Source organism: Mirounga angustirostris, unplaced genomic scaffold (assembly GCF_029215605.1).
Source record: "Mirounga angustirostris isolate CCGP_5_RB_7025 unplaced genomic scaffold, mMirAng1.0.hap1 SCAF_7, whole genome shotgun sequence".
In the NCBI taxonomy this organism is placed as follows: Eukaryota; Metazoa; Chordata; class Mammalia; order Carnivora; family Phocidae; genus Mirounga; species Mirounga angustirostris.
This window is the reverse complement of record NW_026991715.1, coordinates 33,716,223-33,733,106: the sequence shown is the minus strand read 5'-3', so window position 1 is coordinate 33,733,106 and position 16,884 is coordinate 33,716,223. Positions and strand designations below refer to the sequence as shown.

The 16,884-nt window shown below is 50.6% G+C and overlaps 1 protein-coding gene across 2 annotated transcripts in view; it reads left to right on the top strand.

Moving 5' to 3' along the window:
* NRG2 (neuregulin 2) overlaps positions 1-16,884 on the top strand; it is a 180,859-nt gene that overhangs the window by 108,827 nt on the left and 55,148 nt on the right. The gene's annotated exons all lie outside the window — the stretch shown is intronic.

The following is a 16,884-nucleotide window of genomic DNA, read 5'->3' as shown; positions in this document are numbered from 1 at the left end:
TTCCACCAGCAATGAACGAGAGTTCCTGTTGCTTCACATCCTTACCAACATTTGGTGTTGTCAGTGTTCCAGATTTTGGACATTCTAATAGGTGTGTAGTAGTATTACAGTGCGTGAATTTGTAATTGCCTAATGACATATGATGTTGAACATCTTTTCATATGCTTCCTTGCCATCTGCATATCCTCTATGATAAGAGATCTGTTCAGGTGTTTTGCCCATTTTAAAATCTTTATGAGTTCTTTGTATATTTTGCATAACAGTGCTTTATCACATGTGTCTTTTGCAAATATTTTCTCCCAGTTTGTGGCTTGTCTTCTCATTTTCTTGACATTTTCACAGAAGTTTTGTTTTGTTTTTTTAATTAAGATATAATTCACATAACATTGTGTAAGTTTAAGGTATTCAACATATTGATTTGATACATTTATATATTGCAATATGCTTACCGCTATAGCATTAGCTAACATATCTATCACTTCATAATTATCATTTTTTTATAATGAGAACATCTAGAAGTTTTTAATGTTAATGAAGTCCAGCTTATCAATTATTTCTTTCATGGATCAAGCCTTTAGTGGTGTACCTAGAAAGCCATTGCCAAACCCATGGTCATCTAGATTTTCTCCTGTATTATCTTCTAGGAATTTATAGTTTTGCATTTTACATTTAGATATATCATACATTTTGAGACCATTGTGAAGGGTGTAAGATCTATGCTTAGGTTGATTTTTTTGCATGTGGATATTCCAACACCATTTGTTGAAAAAACTATTGTTTTTCTATTGTATTGCCTTTTTTGTGTGTGTGTCAAAGATTATGTTTATGTGGATTCTGTTCCACTGATCTATTTGTCTATCTTTTACAATTTCACACTGTCTTGATTACTGTAGCTTTATAAATAGTCTTGATTTGAATAATGTCAGTCCTCTGGCTTCATTCTTCTCTTTCAATGTTGAGTTGGCTATCCTGGAACTTTTGCCTCTCCATATAAACTTTAGATTCAGTTTGTCAATATACACTAAATAACTTACTGGGATTTTTTGATTGGGACTGCATTGAATATGTATAGATAAAGTTGGGAAGAACTGCCATCTTAACAAAACTGAATCTTCCTATCCATGAACATGGAATACCCCTCCATTTAATTAGTTCTTTGTTATGTCTCAAAGCTTTGTAGTTTTCCTCACATAGGTATAAATCTAACAAAAATATGGGCAAGATCTAAGTTTTTCATTTTGGAAGGGTGCTAATGTAAATGGTGATGTGTCTTTAATTTCAAATTCCACTTGTTCACTGGTGGTATAGAGAAAAGTGACTGACTTTTGTGTATTAAGAACCCTGTTTTCCGGGGCGCCTGGGTGGTTCAGTTGGTTAGGCGACTGCCTTCGGCTCAGGTCATGATCCTGGAGTCCCTGGATCGAGTCCCGCATCGGGCTCCCTGCTCGGCAGGGAGTCTGCTTCTCCCTCTGACCCTCCTGACCCTCCTCCCTCTCATGCTCTCTGTCTCTCATTCTCTCTGTCTCAAATAAATAAATAAAATCTTTAAAAAAAAAAAAAAAAGAACCCTGTTTTCCTAAACCCTTACTATAACCACTTTGTCATTTGTTTCTTTTTTTTTTAAGGTTTTATTTATTTATTTATTTATTTATTTATTTATTTATTTATTTATTAATGGATTAGTCGGTGGCTTAGTTGGTTGAGCATCTGCCTTTGGTTCAGGTCATGATCCTGGGGTCCTGGGATTGAGCCCCACATCGTTGGACTCCCTGCTCAGCGGGGTGTCTGCTTCTCTCTCTGCCCCTCCCCCTGCTCGTGCTCTCTCTCGCACTCACCCTGTCATTTGCTTTGAAACAGAAACCTTCTCAGAGGATGGTAGCTAAACTTTTTTTTTTTAGTTTTATGTACTTTCTCCTCTCTTTGAGCTTTCCTATATGCTGTCTCCTCTGCCTGGAAGCACTCACCCTGTCATTTGCTTTAAAACAGAAACCTCCTCAGAGGATGGTAGCTAAACTTTTTTTTTTAGTTTTATGTACTTTCTCCTCTCTTTGAGCTTTCCTATATGTTGTCTCCTCTGCCTGGAACAATCTCCTTTTCCTCCCTTCAATCTCTACTCCAGATATACTCTTCTTCATGCTTGATTAATGTCTTCAAGTCTCAGAGAAGCCGTGTTTTACACTGAGAAGGCTTCCCTTACCCTGGTGAGTCTGGGTTAACTGATCACCCCCTACTTCCTTCCTTCTCTAAAAGATGGAATCCCTGCCCTCAACAGACTTATGGTTTGCTTGGGAGATAAGCCACAAAGATGAAAATAATAATAATAAACAAACATTTAGCACTGATCTAAAGACTTTGCCTGGGGCGCCTGGGTGGCTCAGTCAGTTAAGCGTCTGCCTTCCGCTCAGCTCTTGGTCCCTGGGTCCTGGGATCAAGCCCCACATCGGGCTTCCTGCTCAGTGGGGAGCCTGCTTCTCCCTCTCCCGCTCCCCCTGCTTGTGCTCTCTCTCTCGCTCTCTCTTTAAAATAAATAAATAAATAATAAAGACTTTGCCTGAATTAGCTCATTTAACCCTTACCAAAGTGAGGATTAATGAGAATTGGAATCCTCCTTAGCCCATAAAATAGAATCCAGACACCTTAGTTTGGCACATAAACCTTCACATCAGGATCCACATCTACTTTTCCAAGCTAAGCTAAGCTAATTTCTCACTATACCTTGTTATAGTCTGCACGTTCTTATCTCTGAACACTTGTATATGCTATTCTCCCTGTTTGGAATAGTCTCTACCCTCTTTGGTTTGGGTGAAATTTACCCATCCATAAGGACCCAGAGGTGGTCTCATTCTTCCATGACCACTCCATCCTCCATAGTTCCATAGCACTCATTTTCTAGACCACTCATTTTTATTATGAACCTAAGCCAGTTTGCAGGAAGAAAACTTATAGAACACCAAACACCAAACATGTAAATCCTTACTGCCCTCCACAGCCCCTCTGATTCTGGCTAAGAGCCTTGAATGGCTGTCTCTGCCAATGGTGTGGTCTCTGCCTTGTTCAATTGCTGTATTTTATTTACAGTCTTTGTACATCGATGTGGCCAACATATTTGCCATTGAAGTGGTTACCTAGTATTCCATGGTGTACATTCATTGCTTCTCTTTTAGAGCCCTGCATTGTGTATTCTAATTCAATTTTGTTTTCACAAATATTTGCATGTCAAGTATGTGCAAGAGACCACAACTCTTGTCTGTGAGTATGGCAGCTGTGAGAGCCTCAAGACTGGGCTTATCTTCAACATCACTGTATCCCCCACTGTGCTTAGCTTGCACATGCTGGGTGCTCAGAGAGCCCTGCTCAATTGAAGTAAATGCTCATTAAGCCAGGCATTTAGCCATGTAACTTGCCCCCCACCTCTACCCTGATACAAACTAAACCCATAAGGGCTAAGGTGTGGAACAAGAGAATATCCAGTACCCTTTTCCAGATGCTTGATCACTCTAACATTGCATCCTTCATCTTGTCACCTCCCATGCCCCCCGCCCCCAGAGTATCATGTAGCTACAAGGATTCAGGAACCTTGAAGATCATTTTCTCAAGCAGCTAATGCATACAAACTAAACATAAGGACCAGGTCCCTGGCAAGTGCTTCTGCTCTTAGTAACACAGAGCCATATGGGGCCCTGGGGGTCATGGGGAGGGGAGAGTTAGTGAGCCCATACCTACCATTTCCCTGACTTTTTGCCTGCTTCGTCTGTACGCAGACTGAAGAAACCTGGCCTGGCCCCTCTGCCCTTGGGAGGGGAAGCATTTTGGAAACGCACTGTTGTTCTCTCTTCCACAGGCAGGCATAACTAGCTTTAAGCAAAAGTTTTATGTGAAAACTCATTTTGAGAGAAGGGAAAAGAGATATTAGAGAGCAGTTATTTGCTTTACGAAACAATTCAAGAAGGGTTTCCTTCAAAGTAACACAGTCCCATTGGGCACTGAAGTGTGATCCAGGGCCAACTCTTCAGAGCAACGATTTGTGATCTTCCTTCCCAGCCCCCTCCACCCACCCATCCCCTTTTGGAAGTCTTCACTCTTCTGGCTATTTATTCAACGTTTGCTACTAGTCAACCCACCGTATTCTCAGAGAATTCTTTTAGCTCTTTTCCCACCCACTGTCTTGATTCTTCCTGGCCTCTAAATATGGGCCTGCTTCAGTTTTCCTTTCTCCGTCTGCACTTTCTCCCCGGCAGGCTTGCTTGCCCTGGTCCCTTTAATGATGTTCTTCAGTAGCCACTTCTCAAACCCTATCTTCAACCCTGACCTCTGGAGCCCACTCCAGCGCCGCCTTTTCAGAGGTCTGTTAACGCATGTCCGGCTGGCAGCCCAAACCCAACCTTCTAAACAGCTCAGGCAGCTCTGGCCCGCGTTTTCCCAGCTTCCATCAATGTTCCGATCACCAGCGTCCAGAGTCATGGTGCTTGCCTGGGCTGCTGACCTAGCACATCTTGGACCCTCACTTTTCTCATCTGTTGTATGGAGACAGTAATGCCCTCTCTACCTCAGCAAGAGGACTGAGTGAGACAAGGGATATGGAAACATGTCTTAAGCTGTGGAAGGGCATACCAGGAAAAAGTATAATCATGGTTTTATCATCTTTGGATTTTTAGGGGTCACTATAACCACCCCATCACCTTTGTTACCATGTCCTTCATCTTTCTATCATCCATCCTTTTATCTCTTCTTGATAGGACCACCTAGTTTAAGCCCTTTCACGCACTGCTTAGCCTGGCTCTGTATCCTCAAATGCAGTGGTCCTCAGACTGCAATCCACCTAAGAATCACTGAGAGGAACTCACGACGAATGCAACTGTAGTATCTTTAACAATGGTGCGGGGGCAACTGGATATCTGCGTGCAAAAGAATACCTCACACTATATACAAAAATTAACATGGATCAAAGATAAAAATGTAAGATCTAAAAGTACAAGACTCTTAGAAAGAACAATAGGCATAAATCTTTATGACCCTGGATTAGGTAATGGTTTCTAAGATGTGACACCCAAAGCACAAGTAACAGAAGAAAAAATATAAGGTATATCCATACAGTGGAATATTGTTTGGCCATGAAAAAGAATGATGTGCTACAGGGTGGATGAACCTTGAAAACAGTAATGCTACGTGAAGGAAGCCAGTCACAAAAGAGGACGTGGGATGTGATTGCATTTCTATCAAATTTCCAGAATAGGCAAATCTAGAGAGACAGAAAGCTGATCTGTGGTTGCCCTAGGGCTGCAGGTAATGAGGGAAGAGAGGTACTAAAGAATAGAGCGCTTCTTTTGGGAGTGATGAAAAAGGTCCTAAAATTGAATGTGGCATGGTCATACAACTCTGTGACTATACCGAGAACAGTGAGTTGTACACTCTAAGTGGGTCACTTGTATGGTATGTACATAATATCTCTATTAACTTTAAAAATACAATCCTAAGTGGGAAAAAAGTTGGTGGGGAGAGGTTACAGAACGCTTTAAATGCCAAGCTGAGCAGCGGGGACTGGATGACCTTCACATACCCTCTGCATCAGAATAGCTACAAAGATCAAGTCTGGCCCCACCCGAGAGACACTGTGATTCAGAAGGTATTGTATGGGATCAGGATACCGCATTTGCCGCGAGCGCCCCAGTGAACGGTGGCTACCATTGTGAAAACTGGTGCCCCCGACCAAACTTGCTGCCTCCAGATTCCCCCTGCTGCATTCTGCCCCGCACGTTGCTGCCAGATGAGCTTCCAAGAGGAGAACTCCAGTTGGGTCACCTCTGCTTAAAAACCATCCGTGTCCTCTCCTTTTCTTGGCATGAGCTCTAAGAGCTCCAAGCCATCTGGTCCCCATCCTCTCGGCCCAGGCTTATCTCCCATGACTCCCTACATGAGTCTTTTATGTCAGGCAGGCTGGAACATTCATCATTCCGTGACCCCACTTTGTGGGCTCCCACTCGTGGGCCTCCGCCTCGGCTCTGCCGTATTCCAGGAAGGCCTTTCCCGGGCTCCCTTCTGGTCTTTTGCAAAACAAACGTTACCACGATCCTTTCACTTTAGCCAGATATCATCTGGAATTTACCACCCAGCCTTTCATAAACATTTAAGCTATGTGATTCTGCTGGTAAGTCGGACAGCAAGACTCAGAGTTGTTGCCAGAGCACATGTGTCGATCAGGCAGCCGGCCGGGCACACGAGAGGAGCGTGGTGCCCGACAGGCAGCACGTGGACAGGGCCACGGAGGTGGGGGGCACTGGCATGCCGGGAGCGGCACTGGAGGGACGGACAGGGTCTCCCACGGAGCTCAGTGTCCTCCCCGGGGACCCAGAGATCAGGGGCCCGCCTCAGACACCACTGTCATGTGGGCAGGACCCGGGAGGCCCTGGCCACCACCACGCCTTTCAAGCCACCATGGTTCAGCTGGCGCCGGGTCCTTACGGTAGCTGGAAACAGCTAAGCAGAATCCTCATTTCAACCGGTGACCCCGAGCACAAAGGCTCCCCACCCCATTGTCCACCAAATCACCCCGTCTCCGTGGCAGGGGAGAAGGCTGGAGAGTGAATTACAGCCAATTTGTTAACGAGCTCTTAAAAATAAAATAATGATTGTCAGATAATTATTTTACAGTGCAGCAAGAGCCCCCTGGAACCATTTCAGTAATTACATTAAGCCGTTCTATTTGTAAGAAGCTAATAGGAAACAAACCATTAATTAGCATTTTGTCTTTCCTCCCACTGCCCCATCCCCCCTTGAATTAGAGCCAGGGTGCAACCATGGGGGTCGAGAAGACTAGGAGATACAAGAGCCAAGGCTCCCTGGGAGGGAGGAATGAAGAGTGATGGCAGGTACCAGCATTTTTGTGATTGATTCCAGTGTGACCAGCCCCGGGGCCTCCCGTGGCCTCGGACCCAAGTCGTGGGGCCCTGGTAGGGCTCTGTGTCCACTCCTTTGGTCCTGGAGTGGACCAGCCAGGAGCTGTGGAGCCAGCTGAACCCAACGTGGGCATGTTCCCGGGGCCTCGGAGCCTGTGGGTGGGGCGGGCGGGCACCTGGGCAAACAGAACTAAGCAAGGAGCAGGAATGAATCAAGGACAGCTTAAATATGCAGAAATGCAGCTCATGCCTCTGGGCAAAAATAATCCCGGAGTTATGTAATGGATGGGAGGGATAGGAGAGGAGGGGTGAGGTGTACACCAGTTTGAGTGAATGAGATGGTGAGGAGCGAGGGGACAGGGGAGGATGGAGTGGGAGGATCCTAGGGGATTTGGCAGAGGAGCTCCTAAAGCTGCTGTCTGTGGGGTGGCTGTGCATGTGTGTATGTGTGCAGATCAGGGAGTGGGTGTCACTCTTCTCTGCGATGCTGAGTTCCATGCCTGGGGTGGCCTTAAGCCTACTCCAAATGTGTGGGCTCCCTGTTTCCGAGGCAGGAGGGACAGGGACATGGCCCAAGGGCACAAGTAGGCGTCTGAGGCACCAGTCTCCCTCATAAGTCAGTTCACCTCCCTCTGGCCTCCCTGCTCCCACCCCGAGCTCACATCCCACCGCCAGCCCTTCCTGCTAAATGGAATATTCCCCTTCTTTTTATAGGAAGCCCACTTGGACTGACGACCCCAGGTCACTCTCAGCGCTCTTCCTAAGCAAATTCCAGGGTATTTGGTCTCACCCTTTGGCAGAAAGTTGTCCATCAATTGCTGCCGCTGGGTGCGAGCTCCCAAGGACAGGGCCTTTGTACCCCGCGGTGCCCAGAACCGTGCCCATGATGCAGCAGGTGCTGGGCGGGCAATGTCTGACCCCAAGGAGCAAAGGCAAGGCAGAAGAGAGGGCACAGAGGCTTCGGTGGGGCTCCCCGCAGCCGCTGAGCTGTCGAAGCCAGTGGCTGCTTAGGTGAGCCCCAGAGACTAAGGCTGGGGGTGGTGGAGCTGCGCACTGATTTAAAGGGGAGGATTGTGTATAAAATCACATAAAGGAAGCACTTGGCTGGACATCAGTTGGAACCCCAGAACAATATGCATAATTAGACAAAGGCTTGTGGGAGACACTTCACTGACCACGGTTTCCAGAACCCACTGCTCTGGAGTGGCTGTGAGAGGGAGTCAGAATCACCAGAAGGCTGGGTGTGACTGGGGGAGGGTGCAGAAAACAGATTTAGGGCTGAATATGGGTCCAAGAGGGCCATGAAGGTCACCATCGTTGTCATTCTCCTCCTCCTCCTCATCGCTGTAGCCTGGAGCCCTATAGAGACTACAGGAATTCTGCAATGTCCAATGGTCAAGTGCGGTGCTCAGAGCTCCTGAGGCCATATGTGGGCATGCCAGTTCCCATGGGCATCCCCACATGCATCCATCCACAGGCTGGGCATAGAAGAGTAGAGGTTTCTGGAAACCAGTGGTTGACCTTCCAAAACTAGGAGGGAGGCTTCTAGACGGCCGGCTACAAGGGCCGCAGCTCATGGCAAGGGATGAGGTTCCCAGAGTTGGGAACAGATTTGGAGACTCAGAGCTCTTCTCTGAAGGCTTATTGCTAGAACAGCCCCTTGGAGAGTACTTCAGTTTCCCTTGGTTCACAGGTAAGCGACACTGAGGCCAAGGGGAGACTATTACTTCCCAGGAACCACCAGCAAAATCTGGCTGAGCTGAAAAGAGAACTCAGGTTTCCTGGCCCTATCTTGACAGCATACCTACTTGGAATTTGTAGATCCTGCGCTTGGGTGAATTACGCTAGTCACAGCTCTGGGGTTTTCCAAGAGCCAATGACCTAGGCGTTCTGGTGGCTCTTGCCTTGTAGTTAGTGCTGGAACTTCCGTAAGCTGTGAGTAGGGGCTCTAAGGAAAAGCAGAGGGCTGATTTGGGGTAGTAAGAAGAAAAAGGACAGAGCCAGAGTTGGGTTTTTGGGCTCCTTGAGGCCAGCCATAGCCACCTGGAATTTAGCGTCTGTGAAGCTGGCCATTGGGAATTCCCAAGAGATCTACATAGGAACAAGTATCCAGGCCAGGCCAGGCCAGGCAAGCTGGGCTGTGGTCCCAGGACCAGCCAAGCCTAGGGTGTCAGGGCTGAGCTGGGTAGGGCTAGGCTGGGCAGGGCTGAGGGAGAAGAGAATTTTTTGCCTCCGGGCTCATAAATGCCTATATTGGGCAAGGCCTCTTGTTTCCTTGGGCGGTGACCAGGAGTCTCTCCAAATTTGCCAGCCTGGCATGAATGTTCTCCCTCTGCCCAGAAAGGGACTGCAGCCTTCTGGAGGAGCCCCCTCAGTCCTCAAGGTGATGGGTGTGGGCGTTGGTGCCCCCAGCCTTACCTCCTAGAGTGGATGGAGAGATGGAAGCAAACTGCAAGCAAGAGGGCTGCTCTTCATTACCCCTGCTATGCTGGGACAGGACCCCCAGGGATGAGGACAACTGCTTCTGGGAAATACGGCTCCCGGGGGTGCTGATCCACGTAGTCACTGCGTCCCCCAGGGGGTACAGACAAGCAGCTAAGCCCTTGCACACGGTCCCCACAGCCCCCAGGCCAGCACATAGTCATTATGTCGTTACATAAATAAATTACGTACTTAGGACTTGGTGTGTAAGTGCCATTATTATTATTGCTGTGTAATTATGAGGTTAACTTGAAGAGGGAGGCAGGCAGGAGGACTGAATCACCCCCGACCCTAGGAAAGCTGCACAGGCTCCCACCTCTCACCCCAGGGGGGAATGTGGCTCTGGGTCACCGAAGATGAAGTGCTGTCGTGTCCCAGGTATTTCAGTGCAGATGGGGTGACTTACCCCAAGGCCTTATCCTGGAAGAAGCCGGCAGTGGGAACCGGGATGGCTTACTCACCTGCCGCCGGGCCCCATACCCGGCCTCGGGCTTTCTCCCAGCACAGTCCATCCCCACAGCCTAACAGAGGGGCTCACAGACAACTCAGGGCTTCTGCCAGGCCCAGAGGCCAGACAGGAAAGGGCTGAGGGAGAGCATGGGGCTGGGAGAAGGGTCAGTGAACCCAGAATCTCTCTTCTCCATCTGTGGGCCTGGGGACCACTCCCTCACCTACTCCCAGCCGTCTCCCCTCTTGCTGGCAAGCTTGGAACCCTCAGGTACCCCAGATGGGGGAGCTCTGGAGATCATCTAGTCCAACCTCGAATTTTCCAGATGAGGAGGCAGGCCAGAGAGGGAAAGAGACTTGCCCAAGAGCACCCAGCAGGTCCCTGGGGACACTGGCTGTAATGCCTGGCCTGCCTCCCTCCTGCCTCTCTTCAGCTTCCCTCCTTTGTCTTCTCCATCAATCGCACTTCCACCTCCTACCCCTCCCTCATCATTGGGCTGCTCTATTTTCTCACTTCCTCTCCCTCTCCTGCTTCCAGCCCTGCCCAGGCCTGCCTGTCGCCTCACCTCTCCCCTCCTTTGCTCTCCCATTGCTGCCTGGGCTTTCTTCTCCCGGCCCCTGGAGCCAGGGGAGGCTCCCCACCCTCTCTTTGGCCAATGCTTTCTTCTCTCTCCTGGTCCCTCCCAGGGCTCATCCTGGGTTGGGCTAGCCCCTTCCTTCTACCTCCTTCTCTCTCCTAAGAGGGTCCAAAATGAAGGAAAGACACTAAACTCTCAAGCAGGGAGTGTGAAGTCCCTTCTGGGCTTGGGGTTGGGGTTGGGTGGGCTGAAGCACGAGGAGCCTCCTAAGTGGTGAGAAGGAAGACAGAGGTACCCCCCCCACAGCAGCACCGCCCCCCACTCCCCTCAGCCTGGGCCCAGCTCAGGCTCTGGCCCAGCTCATCTGTGTCCCCTGGGAACAAAAGGAAAGGGGACGGGGTCAAAAGGGCATGGCAGGAAGGTACGGCTCATCACCTTAGCACCATTGGCATGGCCTCTGAGCTTAGTTTGCTGCCCAAGGGCCAGCCTTGGCATTTCTGGAAGACCAGAAATGACTTCCTTATCCACTTAGTGAGATCCCTATGGGAAAGTCCTATGGAGCACCGCCCCCCCCCTTTCTTTTTTGGATGGAGAAATCAAGTCTTGTTCAGAATGTCACAGTCTAGGGAGGTCTGTTTTGGAGCCTGAGTGGGTTGACTGATTTCAAGCTCTCTGTTGGACCAAGGCTCAGTGAAGTTCATGCACCAAGGTGTGAGCATAAGTGTATGTGCTGAGCAGGTAGGCCCAATTTTGAGGGGAATATCCAAGGTGTACAGGTCTATGTTTTGGCTCCAGAAGCATCCACACCCAGCAATCAAGGGCTTTTCTCCAAGGATCTCAAGCCCCTTACTCCTTCAATCACCTAGATTCTTGCAGGCTTCCCGGGCTGGTGGACAGAGGGATCTAGGAGCACTTCTCATTGTGCAGTTTGAGTCCCTGGTATAGAAAGTGATCTGTTCAGGTTAACCTAATTTCAGGGGCAAAACTGGGGCCAAGCCCGGATGTCCTAGCATCTAACCCAGCCCTTCTTGTCCAGACCTTGCAGCCCCCTTCTTTTTGGTTGCTCTGTTCTCTGCAGGCTGTGTGAGGGAGAGGGAGGCATGAGTGAACTTGTGGGGAAGGAGAAGAAATCCATCAGGGATTGCTGAAGCAAGGGCCAGGGCGCAGCTTCCGCAAGAGGCGCTCTCCAGGCCTGGTGAGCAGGTCCTGGCCCTCGCCCTCGCTTGCTCCCTGGGGCATAATCCCCCAGGGAGCAGGGATTTCTCTGATCCTGCAGGGAGTGGCATATTGATCTATTTCCTCTTCTGGCAGCCTCGAGGGGTGGGGAGTGACAGAGAGGAGACTCAGGAGCCTCGTGACTTCTTGGAGACACTGAGATGGCGTGGCTGGGGGTGAGGGTAGCCTCATCTTCAAGGGTTTTTAACCCCCGGGCAAACATACTGTGGCTCTGGGATAGCTCAGGGATGACTTTTCCTGGGGCAGGAGCTGGTCTTTAAAGGACTGCTTCGAGGTCTCCCTAGCCTGAGGTCACCGACTTACTTCTGGAGGATTCCCACTGAGCAATGGGTCCAAAGGGAGGGGGCAAAGCCCAGCTTGGTTCCAAGACCCCTTTTCAGGAAAACTTATAGATAGTCCTCCTGGAGCCCCAAAGTCTCAGGTCGGGGTAAGGGTAGTGTGGTTTTCTTGTTTGGTTTTTTTTTTTCCCTCTTTTCACTCAAAGGCATTTTTGCACATGACTCAAACAAGTCTAAACTTTCCTAAACTTCAAAGTTTGCCCATGGCACAGCCTCAAAGTGGAGGGGAAAACGTTAGAAAGGAAAAAAGAAGTTTGTAAGCCAGTTAAACATTGTGTTTTTGCTCCTTAAAGGAATTGAATTAACTTGTTATGTTACTATTGGTGTGTCATTGTGAAACCAGGGTCGGGGCGGGGGGAAGCTTCTTCTCTGGGCGATGTGGTCTCTAGGCCCATCCAGGGTTCAGCTCCCGCCCCTAGAAGATTGTGCGGGGCATTGCACAACCTGTGGGCGGAGGAAGGGGTTCTCCCTGGGTCATTTTCAGGCCTGTGGCAGGAGCCCTGGTCCAGGCTGGGGGAGCTCCAAGTGCCTGCCATCCTTCTTCACCCGAGCAGCCTCCGCCGCAGGGGCAGGCCTGCCTCACGGTACCATGTGGCCCTCTCCACCTGCCTGGGACCTTGGCACTGAGCCTTCACAGGGCTGTGGGGACTGTGCAGGTCCTGAGGCCAGTGGCTGGCCTTGAAGAGGCCCTTTCTCTACTCTCTGCCCCTCTCCACATCTTGTTGAGCGAAACCATGGACCTGTGCTTAGGGGTTTGGGCTCTGGATGCCTAAATGAATAGGCTCCTAACTCTGCTCTGCCACTTACTAGTTGTTCAACCTGGACAAATAAAAATTACTTCAATGATCTGTGCCTGTTTCATCATCTGCAAAATGGGGTTACCAGCGGACTTCCATCACAATGCTGTTGCTAAGAAGCGTACACTAAGCATGTAACGTTGGCTGCTCTCACTTCTAGTGTTTTCACTCCCTTAGCGCCCGCTCCGGGCCCTCCTTACCGGACTGACCCTCACGATGCTCGTGGCCTGGCAAGTAGTAGGCTCCCCAGAAAGATTCTATGGTTGATCTGCTTTTTTTTTTTTTAAGATTTTATTTATTTATTTGAGACAGAGAGAATGAGAGAGAGCACATGAGAGGGGGGAGGGTCAGAGGCAGAAGCAGACCCCCCGCTGAGCAGGGAGCTCGATGTGGGACTCGATCCAGGGACTCCAGGATCATGACCTGAGCCGAAGGCAGTCGCTTAACCAACTGAGCCACTCAGGCGCCCCTATGGTTGATCTGCTTAACTGGCTCCCTTTGCCTCCACTCTCTTCCCCTTTCCATCCGTCCTGCACACTCCAGTCAGATTAATTTTTCTCATGCACACGTCCCTCCCTTGCTCAAGAAATCATCAGTGAATTCCCATGATTTCCTAAGAGTCCACAAGCACCAGCCTGGCAGGCAGAGCGTGTCTCTGGCTTGCACGCAAGCAACACAGTGTAACGATGAAGGGCGCGGGCCCACGTGAGGCGGCTGCAGTGGGACGGGTCCTTGCTCGGCACCCTCCCGGTCACATGACTCTGAATGAATAATCTCTTCAGCCCTAGTCTTGGTCTCCTCTTCGTGCAACTGGGAGATGAACCTGCCTCACAGGAGCGTTGTGGGGATTTGCAGGAGAGAAGACGTATATAGCATGCTTAGCACTCTGCTCTGGGCTCTGGTGGACACTAAGTGTCCAGAACGTGTTTGCTGTGTTCATTATCAGTGGCTCCCATAGTTTCCCAACATAAGTCTGCTCTGCACATGGTCTCCTGAGCCAGCATCGCCCAGGGAATGCATCCCCAGAGTCTTTGCTACCTGTCACCCCCTGGCAGTCCCTCGCCTGCCCCCATCACAATCCTCCCCCTGCTTCAAGACCTTCTTCAAGCCCTACCCCCTCCCCTCGGCACTGCATCTGGGTACCCCAGCCCATGGAGAGTGCTTGTGCCCCCTTTGAACTACCATGGCTTTGCTTTTCTTTTTTTTTTTTAAGATTTATTTATTTATTTTTTTTTTTTTAAAGATTTTATTTATTTATTTGACAGAGAAAGACACAGTGAGAGAGGGAACACAAACAGGGAGTGGGAGAGGGAGAAGCAGACTCCCTGCCGAGCAGGGAGCCCGATGCGGGACTCGATCCCGGGACTCCAGGATCATGACCTGAGCTGAAGGCAGTCGCTTAACCAACTGAGCCACCCAGGCGCCTAAGATTTATTTATTTGAGAGAGACAGACAGAACAAGAGCAGGAGGGGCAGAGGGAGAGGGAGAGGGAGAATCTCAACCAGACTTCATGCTGAGCGTGGCGCCATCACGGGTCTGGATCTCACAACCCTGAGATCACGACCCGAGCCGAAACCAAGAAACGGATGCTTAACCGACTGTGCCACCCGGGCGCCCCAAATTACCATGGCTTTTCTGACTCGTAGCATGCACTGACACAAAGCCATGAGCTGTCTTGGACTGCCGGCAGCGTTGTACCCAGGAGACGTGATGTCCAGCCGGCCTGCGCCTTCCACGCGGGGCCATTTTGGCTTGCTGCAGCCCTTGGCCATTCTTCACTAGCAGGATGCGTCACTCATCTGCCCTCCAGGGAGGTACTGACCACCTACCATGGGCCGGGCAATGGGCTCCCAGCCCTAAAGGGGCCTGACTCCAGTGGGAGAGACAGAGGTCACGAAAACCAACACAAAATGATGCGTTCTTATAAAGATATATGAACATTACTAAGGAAGCAGAGGAGCTGATCACAGACCTCTCCCACCCTGCTCAAAAGCTTGTGGTAGCAGACCATTCCTCTTAGGCTAAAGCCCATTGTATGCCCAGGGTTCTGGTTTGTTTTTTTTAATGAGCCTACAATGTCCCGTTTGATCTGACCACCGCTTGCCTGCTCTCCATGTTCCTTTCGCTCTGTGTGTGCTACCCCCCCCCCCCCCACACACTCTCTCCTCAGCACACTAGCCATCTTTTTGTTTTACAAAGGCAAGAGTGCTCCTTCCTGCCCCACAGCCCTGGATGTGGTGTTGCTTCTGCCAGGAAGGCTCTTCGCCTGAGTCCAGCCAACTCCTCGTCATTCTTCGATTCCCAATTTAAATGCTTCCTAAGGAAAGCCTTCCCTCACTGCACCGTTTCCTCTGTAGACCCATATGTCAAGATAAAGAAATGTTTGTTGAATGAATATGTCCCCTTAATATTTAACACAAAGTTTCATTAATTTGCTGTTTGTGTAATTGTTTGTCTTTCCCCACCAAGACTGTAACCTGTGTGTAAGTAGGCCCCTGTCTGTCTTGCTCACCGCCAGTCCCCAGCACTGTGCCTGAAACATAGTAAGCCTTACCACGTATTTGCTAAATAAATGCATAGAGAGGTTGGCCAGGCCAAGAAGGGGGAAGGCCATTCTGGGCAGAGAGATTAGTATGTGCAAAGATAAGGGAGGAGACAGTATAGTGTGTGTGGCTTATAGGTAAATGTGGCTGAGGCATAGGATTCGGGGCTAGAGGGCTGTGAGCTGGGGCCCAATGCAGTAGGGCTCCGAATACTAGTGAGGAGCTTAGGCTGAACCTGCAGGTAATAGTGAGTGATCTGGCTTGTGTTTTGGAAAGTTCTGTCTGATGGCCTTGAGGAGGGCAGAACTGAAAGGGCAAGACTTCAAGCAAGGAGATCAAAGTGTGGCGGACAGGAGGAGGCAGTGAACTGAGGCAGTGGTGGTCGGCTGGGGCGGGGTGGGTGGAGGGCCATTTTAGAGTGGCCGAATAAACAGGAGATTGGAGTAGGAGTGAGACCTGGGTTTGGACACTGCCCACCTCACAGGGAGCCGTGCTACATGAATCAAGGTGAGCGCTCACCTTGGGATGTGGGAGGGGAGATAGCTCTTTTGCTTGGTCTCTCCAGAACCGGCCCCTGTGGGATGGGCTTGAGGGCCCAAGAGCATCAGGGATCAACCCTCTGCAGGGGCATTGCCTCCATCTTCTCCCTTTCTGTGTCCACTCGCTCATCCTCAGCTTGGCCTCAAGGGCTGGCCAGCCCCCCACCCCCCACCCCGCCACCCGCAGCCCTGGAGCCCCCCAGTCCCTGGCCTTGACCCAGAGCCCTAGCTTGCCCCAGTCTCTCCTAAGGAGGACACTGCCGAGAAGCCTTGGGACCCTGTCCTGGTGAGGCAGAGGAGTGGCTGAGATGATCTTTGACTCGGATTCCAGTTGGGATGGCTGTAAGGGGACACCTCCGGCAGAGAGAGGCAGGCAAACCGCAGGCTCAGGCTTTCTGGGAGCCAGAAGAGGGAAAGACTTTGCTGTGTAACCCTTTCAGCGCCACACCCAGGCTGGAGCCAGGACACGGTCCTTTCTGGCAGTTCTTGCCCAGTGGCTTGTGATGGGTGGAGGGTGAGGGGTGGAGGGGTGTCAGTGTCTGAACTCACCTCCACAGGCCTTGAAGAGAGGAGCTAGCTGTTGCCGGGCCGCTAGGGCTCTCAGAGTGTGTGTGTGTGTTGGGCCGGGGGGGGGGGGGGGGGGGGGGGGGGGGGGGGGTTATGAGCCACCTGGGGCACCCAGGTTGCTTCAGGCTGCAGCCTGCCTTGGCTGGGAGGGGCTCCCGGGCTGCAGACTCCCACAGCCCCGCATAAAAAGTATTCCCCCAGATGGTGATATGCCACGGGGTTGAGGTCAGACCTTCAGGGCTGAGGAGGCACGGGCAAACTGCCTGTAAGACTCCCGGGGCCCACAAGGAGGTGGAGAAAGACTACAAGGATCAAGAGCGGGTCCTACCTTACTGGGGTGGCCAGTGGGCTTCATTTTGGTGCCTTCCTGGCCCCGACTCTGGCTGTCTTCCCAGCCCCGTGCTGTCCTTAGCCTGGCCCTCGCTGGGGGATCTCTACTCCCCCCCTGCCCAGTCGTGGCTCGC